Below are 13,769 nucleotides of genomic sequence, written 5' to 3'. Positions count from 1 at the left end.
CGTTACTGAAGTGTCTTGACAGTAAATGGACATTGCGTCCAACCAGGATGGGATGTCTATTCACAATCCCGACACTACGGTAACATTTGTGTGTGACTTACAGCTCAGCAAGCGTAATCTCGCTGTAAATGATAGCACAGCGTCATCTTGATGTGCTGTGTGAGTAAGTCACACACAAATGTTACCGAAGTGTCGGGATTGTGAATAGACATCCCGTCCTGGTTTGACGCGATGTCTATTTACTGTCATGACACTTCAGCAACGTTAAAGTGTGTGTATGTGACTGCACATAGTGATCCTGTGTTGTTCACTATGTGCAGAGTAAATTAATGAGGAGAAGTGATTGGTCACTGATTTGTCAGCATCATACACTTCTCTCCACAACACCCACTTGGTCAAAAGTAAAAACACGCCCAGTCGTCTATTAAGAAAGTTGTTAGCATAAAGCTAAAATAGGGCATAACTTGGTGAAAATAGAGTTTTTCTAAATAAAAAAAAAACACTGCTGTAATCTACATTACAGCACCAATCTCATTATGTACAAGTAGGGCCACTTATAATGTGGTGACCGAGCCTCTTTAAGTATTGGGCAAAAGGAGACAAGCTAACTCTGAGTTACTGTTTAAGGGGAAGATAGTGTTCAGCTCAGGTTTAGATTACAAACTTAAAAAGGCAGCCAATAAGAAAAAGGGGTTTCCAGATACCTCTCAGCCCAGATCTAAGAATTTTTTTTGTCCCCTTAATACAACAGGGATTACAGGGGTAAAGGAAAAAGTGATAGGTGGACTTGCTCTCTTTTTAACCAAATGAGATCACCCAGAATACCTGGATAATAAAAACATTGAAAGAAGGCTCCAAAATACAATTTGTCTCCCCCCCCCCAACAGATTGTTATGGACTACCCCAGTGTCTCCTTTTCTTCAAAGGAAGGAGGGTGGAATAAAGAATTTGTTACAGCTCGGGGCAAGTCATGGTTCCAACTTCAGTAGAAGGCCTAGGTCATTACTCCCATCTGTTTTTAGTCCGCAAACGAAATGGTTCATTCAGAACCATTATAAACCTCAAATTCCTGAACAAATTCATTGTTTACATAAGTCTTCAAACTGGAAACAATAAAAACAAATTCCACTAATTCAAAAGAACGCATCGATGATCACACTCGACCTGAAAGATGCTTACTTTCATGTACCCATCCATCCAAAACACTACAAATTTCTCCGATTCACTCTCCAAATTCAAAGAAATGTATGTCACTTCCAATTTGTAGTCCTACCATTTGGAATATCTTCACCTCCAAGATTGTTCACAAAGACCATGGTCGAGGTAGTAGAATTTGAGGCTTTAGGCCATAACAGTTATACCATACCTAAATAACCTTTTAACTACCGCAGTCTCATCTCAAATTCTGGAGAAACATCTCCATATATCCACCCAGCTTCTTCAGGACATAGGCTGGAGTCTGAATCTAGAAAAATTGGATTTGATTAAGAGACCAAAAAATACATTTTTAGGAATCATGCTGGATTTAAAAAGACAAATTTCGTTTTTACCCCGGGACAAACAGAACTCAATCAGGCAGAATCTCTGTATTTCAAAAGAAAACTGATTGATCTGTCTGGGAGGAGATGTCGTTTCTAGGATTAATGACGTCCTGTATACCATCAGTGACTTGGACACTGCAGTCACAGATCCGGTCACCCTGGAACAGATCTCAACACTCTGGACAGAAAAATGCTCCTACTTCTACCAGCAAGATCCCTGATTTGGTGGAAAAAATCCACTAAATCTACGAAGTGGTGTTCTCTGGATATTAGAGCCAGTAGTGTCAATCACATTGGATGCAAACGCCTACGGTAGGTGAGCGTAGGTACGAGAAACTTCCTTTCAAGGCAAATGGCCAGAAAAACAGAAGAAGTTTACTTCAAATTACAGGGAGTGGAGAACAATTTGTGAAAGTCTAATAGCAGAACATCATCTTCTGCTACACCTTGTCCATATATATTCAGACAACGCCACAACAGTAGCCTTTCTGAAACATCAGGGTGGAACAAGACACAATCTTCTGCAAACCATTTCAGAAAAAAAAAAAAACTTTCATTGGGCAGAAACAAATCTATAGGTCACAGCAATTCATCTCAAAGGTGAAGAAAATAAAATAGCAGATTTTCTGAGCCGCAACCAATTAGATCTGGAAGAATGGTCTCTGCATCAGGAGGTCTTCAAAATGTTAGTAGAAAAATGGGGAGTACCAGAAATAGATATTTTTGCCTCCAGGAAAAATAGCAAGACAATTTTTCTCCCTGAACCCTCGGGGCAGTTCTCTGGCAGGGGTTGCACTGGCCCAACCTATGGAATTCAGATTGGGTTATGCTTTTCCCCATCCTCCGTTAATAGAGAGAACCCTATGGAGAATTCAAATTATATTCATGCTTGAAATGTAGTTTTTATTGGCATCATTTTTGGGTACATGCAACTTCTTGATCCTTATTTATTCAATTTTTTGGGAGCTGAAGTGCCTAAAAATAGCAATTCTGGCAGAGTTTTTTTATGGCGGTCACGGTGCGGGATAAAGTACATTATATTTTTATAGTTCAGGCCATTACGGACGCGGCAATACCAATTATGCTCAATTTTTTTTTTTAATAAAAAGACTTTATAAAAGGGAAAAAGGGCGATTTTTAATTGTATTACTTTGAACTTTTACGTTTCGATTTTTTTACATTATTTTTTTAAGTTAACTTTTTTTTTTAGTCCTACTAGGGACTTTAAGATCCAACTGTTGGATCTTTGATTCAATACCCTGCAATACTTACCGTATTTTTCAGACTATAAGATGCAGTTTTTAGCAAGAATAAATCTTGCTAAAATGTTCCTGCGTCTTATAGTCGGCCGTCAAGGCAGCGCCGGGCCCCCTGACCGCTCCTTACTTAACCCTCCTGACCCGTGATGTGTCGGCACATCATGGAGCGGGGCGGGGATGATGTATGGAGTGGGCTCACACGCTGAGCCCGCCCCATACACTGCAGGTTTCAGCTTTTGACACACTGCTCTAACAGCCAGGAACAGCGATGGCGCTGTTCCTGGCCGTTTAACTAGTTAAATGCCACAGTCAATAGCGACCGCGCCATTTATAGTTTTCCCATGAAGGACATTTATGACATATCCGCAGGATATGTCATAAATGTCAGATAGATGCGGGTCACACCTTTCTATCTCTAAACACTGTTCTATTTTACCCGGCTCTGCTGTCTTCTGGCCAATTCCTGCTTACATGGTCGAGTTACGGAAACAGCGTAACTCACTGAGCTACGCAGTTTCCGTAACTCCCATAAAACTAAATAGTAGTTATGGAAACAGCGTAGCATGCTACGCTGCTTCTGTAACTACCATTCAGTACTATGGGAGTTACGGAAACAGCGTAGCTTAGCGAGTTACGCTGTTTCCGGAACTCATCCATGTATCGCTGGTTCAAGTCCCCTAGTGGGACTAATAAAATGTGTAAAAAAAAAAAAAAAAGTGACATTTTTCAGGAGTGTAACTTTTTAAAAAAAAAAAACAACCCTTTTTCCCATTTCTCCCCAAGCACAAGGTAAAAATAAAAAAATTGGTATTGCAGCATCCGTAAAAGTCTATTACAATATAGAATTATGTTACTCACACAGTGAACGGCATAAAAAAAAAATAATAAAATTAAAAAAATTGAATGTACACAAAAAAATGGTGCTAATAAAAACTACAGCTCGTCCCACAAATAATAAGCCCTCACACTGCTCAAAAGATGGAAAAATATAAGTTATGGCTCTCAAAATGGGGTGAAACTGAACAAATTATTTTTTTTAACCAATGGTTCTTACTTTGTAAAAGTAGTAAAATATGATAATTTTTTTTCCTATTTTCTGTTGTCTAAAATCTTATGGTCAGGTGCGTCTTATTGTCCGAAAAAATACGGTATGTATTGCAGGGTATCATACCTGTCAGTTTCACACTGACAGGGGGCATATTAGGTACTTCCGTAGATGGCAGACCGGAGGCCTTTGTTAGGCCTCCGGTTGACATAACAACAATCTCGCGGCATGGTGCCGATGTTATAACTTAAATGCGGTGCTCGTTATTGGCCACCGCATTTAAGGGGTTAATCTGCGTGGATCACTGCTGTGATCCGACCCGATGTTCTCCCCAGTACGAAGGCTGTGGGGAATACCAGTGTGCTCTGTCAGGCGCACACGTAGATTAACTGGCTGCAGGTACAAGGACCAGTGCTGCAGCCCGTTAATCTACGTGGGGTGGTCGGGAAGGGGTTAAAGACACAGAATTTCTAAAAGAGGATTCAAAGAGCATAGGAGGTATATTCAATAAATAATAAAGAACATGGAGGAGATCCTATAATGCTCTGGGAAGTCGCAAAATCCGTTATGAGGGGGGGGGGGGGGGGGGAGTATATTGTAGACTTTAAAAAGGAAAAAAAACATAACAGGAACTAACAAAAATAAGTGAAGATTATCACAGGGCCTATGAAACATATAAGGCTTATACTAATTCAACAAATAAAATTTTAATGTTGGATAAAAAAGCCTTATGTGAACACTATCTGAATAGGATGGTCCAATCTACTAAAGCCAAAAAAGACAAAGTAGGTAAATATCTTTCTAATTTGTGTAAAGGGGTCTGTAAAAGCAATCATATAAAGTTATTAAGAGGTAAGGATGGGGCAACGCATAAAATGTCACAGATCCTAACTAGGTATTACTCTGTACTATATAGGAGGGGGAAATATTGAGGTTAATTTTGCATCTAGTTGTCTAGATTCACTTGATTTATCTAAACTTAGTGTAGATCAATTATTAAGCCTTAATAAATTAATAACCTCCCAGGAACTACAGAAAATTATTGGTGTAGCGAATGATAAAAGTCCAGGACCCGATTGGTTTACAATTTTATAAATTCTCTACTTCAAATATAAAAGGTGCTTTACCAAAATGCTTTTGATCATATGTATCAACATGAGAAAGGATTACAAATCAGGGAACGTGACTCATAAAACTAAGATCAAAGAAAGATAAGGACCCCTCAGATCCTAAATCATATTGCCCGATTTCCCTTAATACAGATATTAAAATATATACTAAATTAATGGCGACTAGATTAGCAAAAGCAATGTTTAATTGGTGAACGTCAAAATGGGTTCGTGAAGGGAAGGAATGGAGTTAGAAATATAAAGAAAATTCTGGCAGTTCAGGATTGGGCAAGGGCTAGGACACAAAATAATATTAAGGCTGGAATAGTTGCATTCGATAGAGTGGCCTGGCCTTGGCTCAATCTGGTGCTAAAAAAAATAAAAATTGGCATTGGTAATTTACATAATATATCACACAGGCCATATATCATTCTCCCTTAGCTCATATCTATTCCAGTGCTTACTACACCACAGGCTTCAAAATATCAACTATCGCTTACACAAAATCAAACTATTCGGGCTATTAAAATATCAAGTCAAAGTTTCAATGTTTGCAGATGACCTTTTAGTAGTTTTACATAATGTAGATGCCCAAAGTAATGACTATTTTGGATAAATATGGTCTCACCTCAGGCTTAAAAAAAAAACCAAAAAAACATGATAAAACTGAGGTCCTGTTTATTGAAATAAAATGCTAAGGAACATTGGGAAGTTCAGAGACCGGGTTTAAATACTGCAAAACAAGAGATAAAAAAAATCTAGGGGTTAGGATAGGGCGTACGTAAGGTATTAATTTATACGAATAATATACAGGTATTACCCAATGTTAAAAAAAAATATGTAAAAAAATACAGAAATGGAAGGACCTGCCACTTTCCATGTTTGAAAGAATGTTATTAGTAAAAATGGTGTTACCTGCAAAAAATGTATATATACTTTTTATAATTTAAAAAAAGAAAAACAAGAAAAATTGAAAAAAAGATTAAGAATCCGTTTTTCTTACATTTATTTGGAGGGGCAAAATACATAAAAAGTCTCTTGAGAGACTACAGGTCACAAAGCAAGGAGGTGACATATCCTTCCCGAATTTGAAAAATATAACTGGGCATGCATTATGAGATATTCATATTGAATGGATTTGACAGTCCTCTAATTGTGTTGATTATGAGGTTGAGGAGACACGATTCTCCCTGTTTCCACCAAGTTCTATTATTCTGGCACGTAAGGGGGATATTCCAGTGGCACAGAGGAATATGATGCGGTTTTAGGACACGCGGAAGGTTTGGGGGAAATTTACTGCTATGTTTGGAATCTCTCCATATAAATCACCGGACTTTCCATAATAGGAGAACATCCTGTTTTAGTCAGTCTAATACCTAGAAGAATTCTATTAAAATAGCAAGAACTTGGACTGAAGCTTAATCCAAGTGATACAACGAGTGACTGGATCGACATACTTTTTGTGAGATATTTAACAAATCAGATATGCTAATTTATGGCTCCCGACTGATTTTTATAAAATACCACCTAATGTAGGAGGGAGAGTCAGTATCACATATTTATAATAAATTATTCAAGGAGGAGGAAAATGGCTGGCACTGTCAATTTTAGACTCTTATTACAATTCCCAAATGGCACGGTTAACATTTATGGATTTCGGCGATCCCACAGGGTACTCATCGACCAGCACAGCAAATGAAAAATTTAATTTAAAAAAAAAAGGAACTTCGGCAATGAATTTCTTTATTCAAGATCTTTTGGTCTATTCAATGTGGAGTAAGCCTACGGCTGTTTCACATACACCCACGCTTTATCAAAGGCCCTGGCATCACTTCCTTCCCTGCTCATTATACACTATATCCATCCCTCAATGGATTGTTTACATAACAACCTTCACCCGTACTTCGTGACCGTATACGTTCACCAAATCTTTTATACATAGATCGTATCGTCTTCCCTACGTATAATCTGCCACACGTGCAAAGAATTACATATACTACATACTGCATTTTACAGGTTATCAACTCATTTATTTGAAATGCAAAACCCCCTATTTTAAAGGTTCCTAGTGAGTATTAGGGAATTGCAAAGTCTGCATTGCCCACATTTAGGATTGCCTCTTGGCTCCATTTCTGATAACCAATTTTCTTTTTTACTTTTGTGAAATAAAGCGACCTTTAACCAACATGTCTATTACATTTTTACATCTATGAAAAGATACCGTATTTTTCAGACTATAAGACACACCTGACAGACGCACCCAGGTTTTAGACAACAGAAAATAGGAAACAATTTCACCACATTCTGAGAGCTATATCTTTTCTATTTTTTCATTGTTTGAGCGGTGTGAGGGCCTCTTTTTTGCGGGACGAGCTGTAGTTTTTATTAGCACCATTTTCTGTTACATCCAATTTTTTCATCACTTTATTTTATTCTTTTTAGCCCTATGGTGACCAAAAAAAACAACGATTCCAGGGTTTTACATGTTTTTTTTTTTTTACGCTGTAAACTTTTAATATTTTTTTTCACTCCTGAAAATGTATCCAACTTTTTTTTTTTTTACACATTTTATTAGTTCCCCTAGGGGACTTGAACCAGCGATCATTAGATACAATACACTGCAATACATGGATGAGTTAAGGAAACCGTGTAACTAGCTGAGCTATGCTGTTTCCATAACTCCCATAGTAGTGAATGGCAGTTACAGAAGCAGCGTAGCATGCTACGCTGTTTCCGTAACTCGACCATGTAGGCCGTTTTTGTAGCTACCGAGTCCCGGAAATAGCGTAGCTCGCGGTGCTATATGGTTTCCATAACGCCCATTCACTTCTACGGAAGTTACAGAAACTGCGTAGCTCAGCGAGCACTCGGCTGTTTCCGTAACTCCCGACCACCTAACCAGGTAGTGGTCGGGAGGCAGCAGAGCCAGGTAAGATAGAACGGGCTTTAGGGGCCCCGTTCTAGAGATCGGGGGTGTGTCCCAGTGGTGGGACCCGCATCTATCTGATATTTATGACATATCCTGTGGATATCCAAAATAGAAAGTATTTGAAGCAGCACAAATCTCGATATCAGGAGCGGTGTCACGGTGTAAAATCAAACAAGCCCAGCACACGTCTCTCAATTTCAATCAATATGTTTTTATTGGTCAAACATCCAGTAAAAAATGGCAACGTTTTGACCCGTAACAAGTGGAGGGTCTCAAGTCTGCTTTTTCTGAGGATATCCTGTGATTGATGCAACACATGCAAGAGAAACATGCAAACGATGCATGAGGTTTGCAGGTATCACTGAAATAAAAACAGCCTCTGGGGGAGAAAGACATAAGATTCTATTACAAAAAGAGGCTGAAATTATCCTGAAGACAGAGGCACTAGCACCACTCTGCCTCAATGACGGGAACGATAGAAGTGCCTTTCTAATAGACATTGATATTCTAATTAAAAACAGTGTATTATTTTTATGTTGGATAATGGCTATTTTGTACAAGTTGAGGCGATGTTGGGCACTTCTCTGCTCCGTGATGTGAAAGACTGTTACGTAAACAAACACTCATTGAGAGATGGATATATAGATGAGCAGGGAAGAAAGGGACGCCAGGACCTTGAAAAAGCGTGTGTATGCAAAACAGCAGTAGGCTTGCCCCACATCCAATAGACCAAAAGATCTTGAAAAAAGAAATTCATTGCGACAGTCTGTGAGTGCCTCGATTCCTTCTACTTTTTATATATTACATTCGACTCGGATAAATTACAAAAAGATAAGAGCAATTGTTTTAAAAAATGGGCAACATCAGATAAATTTACCCAGATATTAGAGTAATGCCGATACAAATTCTGGAAAACCTATATAATGGGTGGAATATTAATGTAACGCCAAAATCTAAGATATTAACCCCTTTGCTCATCTCGACGAGCGATTATGTCCGGGTGCGGATGTATGGAGCCCTCTCATAGGCTGACTGCACTCTGACTGCGCTCCATACGCTGCGGGTGTCAGCTGTGTTTTACAGATGAAACCTGGGACTAACTGGCACGAGCAGCGATTGCGTTGTTCCTGGTTGCTTAACCACTCAAATAAATGCGGTCAATCGCAACTGCAGCATCTGAGGCATTGAAAAAAAGGGGGCTGGCCCCCTCCGACAGCTCATCCCACCGCAATGAGATCGGGGGTGATGGTTGTCATGGAAGCCCAGGGGCCTAATAAAGGCCCCCAGGACGTCCTTCACTCTGCCTCTGTTAAGTTGTGGCAGGGCTTAACAGAAAAGGAAAACCTAAACAAAAAGAAGATCAATACTAGCACAAAGATAATGAATATAAAAAATATATATTTTATTAATGACTCAATACAAACACGTTAAAAAAGAGGAGTCACACAATGGAGAGAGGCGTCAACCTGTGCAGGACAAGATAACATGACCAGGTCATGAACACCCATAAATATGGATGTGCGCGCTTATGTATGACATGTATAGTAACCACACTGGCTGTGTCTGATTATGTCAAATTAATACATGTAATATGCCAATGGCAGTATAATGTAAAGTGCTAGATACAGGTAAAAAGACATGTTAAAAAAAGTCTTCCTTCAGCAGGGCAATGAACCCTGGTATGTACGTCTCCTTGTACATGTGTCTGGTGTTTATTTTTTAGGCTCGTGGACACCATTGTTTGTGTCTCTTTACCATGTACCTCGCTGTATTTGCTCTACAAAATGCTCTTTACCTATGCACATTGCAGTGGCTGACTTTTTTAACATGTCTTTCTACCACTCTCCATTGTGTGTACCTCTCTCCATTGTGTGACTCATCTTTTTTTAACGTGTTTGTATCGATTCATTAATAAAATATATATTTTTTATATTCATTATCTTTGTGCTAGTATTGATCTTTTTGTTTAGGTTTTCCTATTTAGTTTGTGGTCAATGCACAAAGTCATACTTGGTTTCATATGGGGTATGTCTCTAAGTGATATAGATGTGAAATAATTGTGTTTTGAACATGTATTATATTATATAATATAATACACTATATCCCCACAAAGAGCCATTCCCTGTAGCCCCTCATGTGTACAATTGGTTATGTAGGGCTTAACAGAAGCCTGTAAAAATGACTATACACTGCAATACTTTAGGCGGGATTCACACGACCGGGTCGCGCCCGAGCCCGAGTGCCGGCCGGTAAAATCGGCCATTCTGGACAGTGACATCAGCGGCAACTCCTGAAGGGGAATCCCCATGTGTTCGGGGATTCCGCTTCAGGAGTTTCCCCTGATATCACTGCCCAGATATGGACAGAGACATCAAGCGCTCTGTCCAGGAGCAGAATCCCCGAAAACACGGGGATTCCGCTCCTTCAAGGAGCTAAAGTGCGGCTAGCACATAGCAGAGCGGGGAGATACCTCCCTGCTCTGCTATAGTGGCGTCGCTGCAGTAGTAGCAGCTGCTAGCGGCGCCATCGAAGGTGTCGCCGGGCCAGGGCACTTTTAAAACAAGCAGGGGAAGGGAGCCAGCGCAGCGCTCCCTTCCACCTGCTGTACACCCCGGCCCTGCCACACAGTGTACAGCGATGCCATTCGTCAGAATGGCATCAACTCCTCCTCCTCACATGCACTCTGCGCTGTGAGGAGGAGGAGAGAGCGCAAGCCACGGGAAACCCGGCTATCACTCGGGACACATCCCGGTGATGGCCGGGTATTACCCGGCCCCATAGACTTCTATGGGAGCCGGGCGGCCGGGTACCCGGGCGAAAATAGAGCATGTCCTATTTTTTGACGGACGGTTTTCCCGGCCGTCAAAAAAATCGGTCGTGTGAATAGCCCCATTAGGGGTCTATTATTCCTAATGCAGCCAGGTGCCGGCCGATTTATGAACGGCCGGCACCCGGCCGGGAAAACCTGTCGTGTGAATGAGGCCTTAGGGGGACTAAAACTGTAAAATAAAAAGTGAAACTACGTTTTTAGTAGTGAAAAAAATATATTAAAAGTTAAATAACAAAACACAAAACAAAAATCCTTTTCCCATTTTTCCTCTAAAGTAATGTAAAAAATAAAAAAGTAAACAAAATTAGTATCGCTGCGTCCATAAAAGTGTGAACTACTACAAAAGTGTTATTTAACGCGCATGGTGAACTCTGTACAAAATTTAAATTAAGCTGCCAAAATCACTGTTTTTTTATCAACTTCGCTCTAAAAAAAAAAATTTCATAAAAAGAGTAATCAAAAAGTTGCATGTACCAAGAAAATGGTACAGATAAAAACTACAGGTCGTCCCGCAAAAAATAAGCCCTCAAACCGATTAAAGAAAAAAAAAGTTATGGCTCCACAAATCTTTTTTTTTAACGAAGTTTTTTTTTTTCTTTAAAAGTAGTAAAATATTAAAAAACAAAACATAAATTTGGCGTAATCGTAATGAGCCACAGAATAAAGTTAAGCTGTTTTTACCGCAGTGTGAAAGCTGTAAAAAAAAAAAAAAAAAAAAAAAAAAAAAAAGGGAATCGCAGTTTTTTTCCAATTACAGCTCGCAAATAAATTTAATTTTCCGTTTCCCAGTACATTCAAATATGGCTTTATCCCAAAGGAATTAAAGGATCTCCAATGGAAGATAAGTTTCAGGGTTTATGGTACTCTTAATATTGGTTTTGGACCTACGATTACAGACACACAAAATACTCCAGAGAATCAACCACCAACTGATATGTGCCCAAAATGTGCACTTCCCAAGGCTGGATTATGGCATTCCCTGTGGAGGTTCTGGTACTCGGTAGTTTTCTTTACAAACTTTGTATTTGATGAACCTGTAAACCCCTGGACCCTTAGTTTGAATTCTCATAGAGAAACAAACACAATGGAAGCCAAGATAATTATCTCCTTGCTAACACTGACAGCCAAAAAGATTATTCTGAATTCACGGCTAAAACCTTGTGTACTGCCCTATTCAGAGTTTTTGAATACACAAGTTTTTTGCTACTCTCGTGTGGCTGCATATACACCAGAACGAAGGAGATCAGAGGAAATTGGGAAAGATCAAGAAAATATATTTACAGGTTTTTGGATTCAGATATTAGGGCTTCTCTCCATGTGTTCAGGATGGGTGGGGGTGGATTTGTTCTTACAGGGCTGGGGGAAACTAGGATGGAAATTTATGACTTATGCCTTTTTGCTGTTCTGTATAATTTAATAAATATAAAAAAAGATAAAATAAAAAGTGGTGCCTCTTAATAAATTAGCCGCATCTTACTCCTGTGGGCTTCGTACGAAGACTGGCGTTTGAGCCTTCCTGAAGTTCAGTGTTGCTGTGGCTCCTCAACAAAACATCCCATTGAAAGACAAGTGGAAATTTATCATGTTATGGCCACTATTACGTAGGTGATCCCCAAAATCTCATTTGTTAATCTGTCAGGTCTACTACCTCATATTAAAGGCTATGGATATCTTTGACAAGGAAAAAATTTACTTTTAATTATGGTTGTCATTACCTTGAGTTAAAGGGGCACTATGTTTCAGGCTGCAATCTTCATTCGTTAATTTTCAGGCCCCCGATACAGTTTGCAATATGCTCCTAGTTTCAGGCTTTTTTTTATGTGGTTGTGTTCCTCTGAGTAAAACATGCCAAACAAGTTGTGTGTGCCCAGGATGCTGCTGCCTTCACTAGCTCATGTATCAGCACAGCTTAATTCCTGTACTGCTTACCACTTCTACAGGCCCTGTATAATCTTCTCTCAACCTGGGAGAAACATATGCTGTTCTTTCCCTGCAAATTCTGTTAAGGGCTCTATCTCTACACAGTCTGCAGACAGTATACAGCTGAGGCAGGATAGAACCCAACCTTCTTCCCTTCCTGCTGGTATCGAACACTGAGAGAATGGAAGGGGAGAGGAGTGAAAGTAGAGGTCTGCCCCATCAGGAGCTTTGTGCTGTCTTATCTGTGTCTGAGCCAGCAGCACATCCAGCTATGTACAGAAGCTGCACAGACTCTACAGCAGCAAAAATGGTAGGGAATTTTTGAATGCAGAGTATTTAGAAAGATGCACATGAAGGATAGAATTTTTTTTTAATGTAAATGTGTTCATAGGCTTTAAAGGGGTTTTACCCATCAGGGACATTTTTGACATATCCACAGGATAGGTCAGAAACGTGCGGGTCCAAGAGGTGGGACACACATCTATCTTTAGAACGGGCCCCCTAAACCCTGTTCTACCTCTGTGCTCCGGCTCACTCGTGTGATTTCCGACCAATAAGGAAACAGAGTAGCTCGCTGAGCTACGCGGTTTCCGCAAGTCCCATAGAACTGAATGGTAGTTACGGAAACCGCATAGCTCGCATGCTATGCTGCTGCAGTAATTGCCATTCACTATTATGGGAGTTCCGGAAACAGCGTAACTCAGTGAGCTACGCTGTTTTCGTAAATCTAATATAGTCAGGAACTGGCCGGGAGGCAGCGGGAGCAGAAAAAGGTAGAACAGGTTTTAGGGTGCCCCGTTCTAGAGATAGATGCGGGTCCCAGAGGTGGGACCCGCATCGGACATATGATAAATGTCCCTGATGGGAAAACTCTTTTAAATCCAAAAGAGTCCTACCTCTAACTGGGTCCTACACCAGATGGAAAAGATTCTTAGTTTTAGTTATTGACAAAAATATGTTTCCTTTATTAGCAGGGAAAGAGCTGCATGGCTTTAACAAATAAACAATCTATATAATATATTCAGTATAGTTGCCATTGTCCTATTGTCTAATGTAGTTTGAAATTTCCCTCCTGTCTCAGTATGCTGCTCTGTTCCTCCCCTATGCATCACACTGGACTTTGGCTTGTTCACAAT

At 39.9% G+C, this 13,769-nt stretch overlaps 1 protein-coding gene across 3 annotated transcripts in view; it reads right to left on the bottom strand.

Annotated features, from left to right (window-relative positions):
- The window catches only part of GRB10 (growth factor receptor bound protein 10), a 439,832-nt gene that overhangs the window by 164,886 nt on the left and 261,177 nt on the right, over positions 1-13,769 (bottom strand). The gene's annotated exons all lie outside the window — the stretch shown is intronic.

Source organism: Rhinoderma darwinii, chromosome 5 (assembly GCF_050947455.1).
Source record: "Rhinoderma darwinii isolate aRhiDar2 chromosome 5, aRhiDar2.hap1, whole genome shotgun sequence".
NCBI lineage: Eukaryota > Metazoa > Chordata > Amphibia > Anura > Rhinodermatidae > Rhinoderma > Rhinoderma darwinii.
The sequence above is the reverse complement of the archived record's forward strand: the minus strand, read 5'-3'. Positions and strand labels throughout refer to the sequence as shown.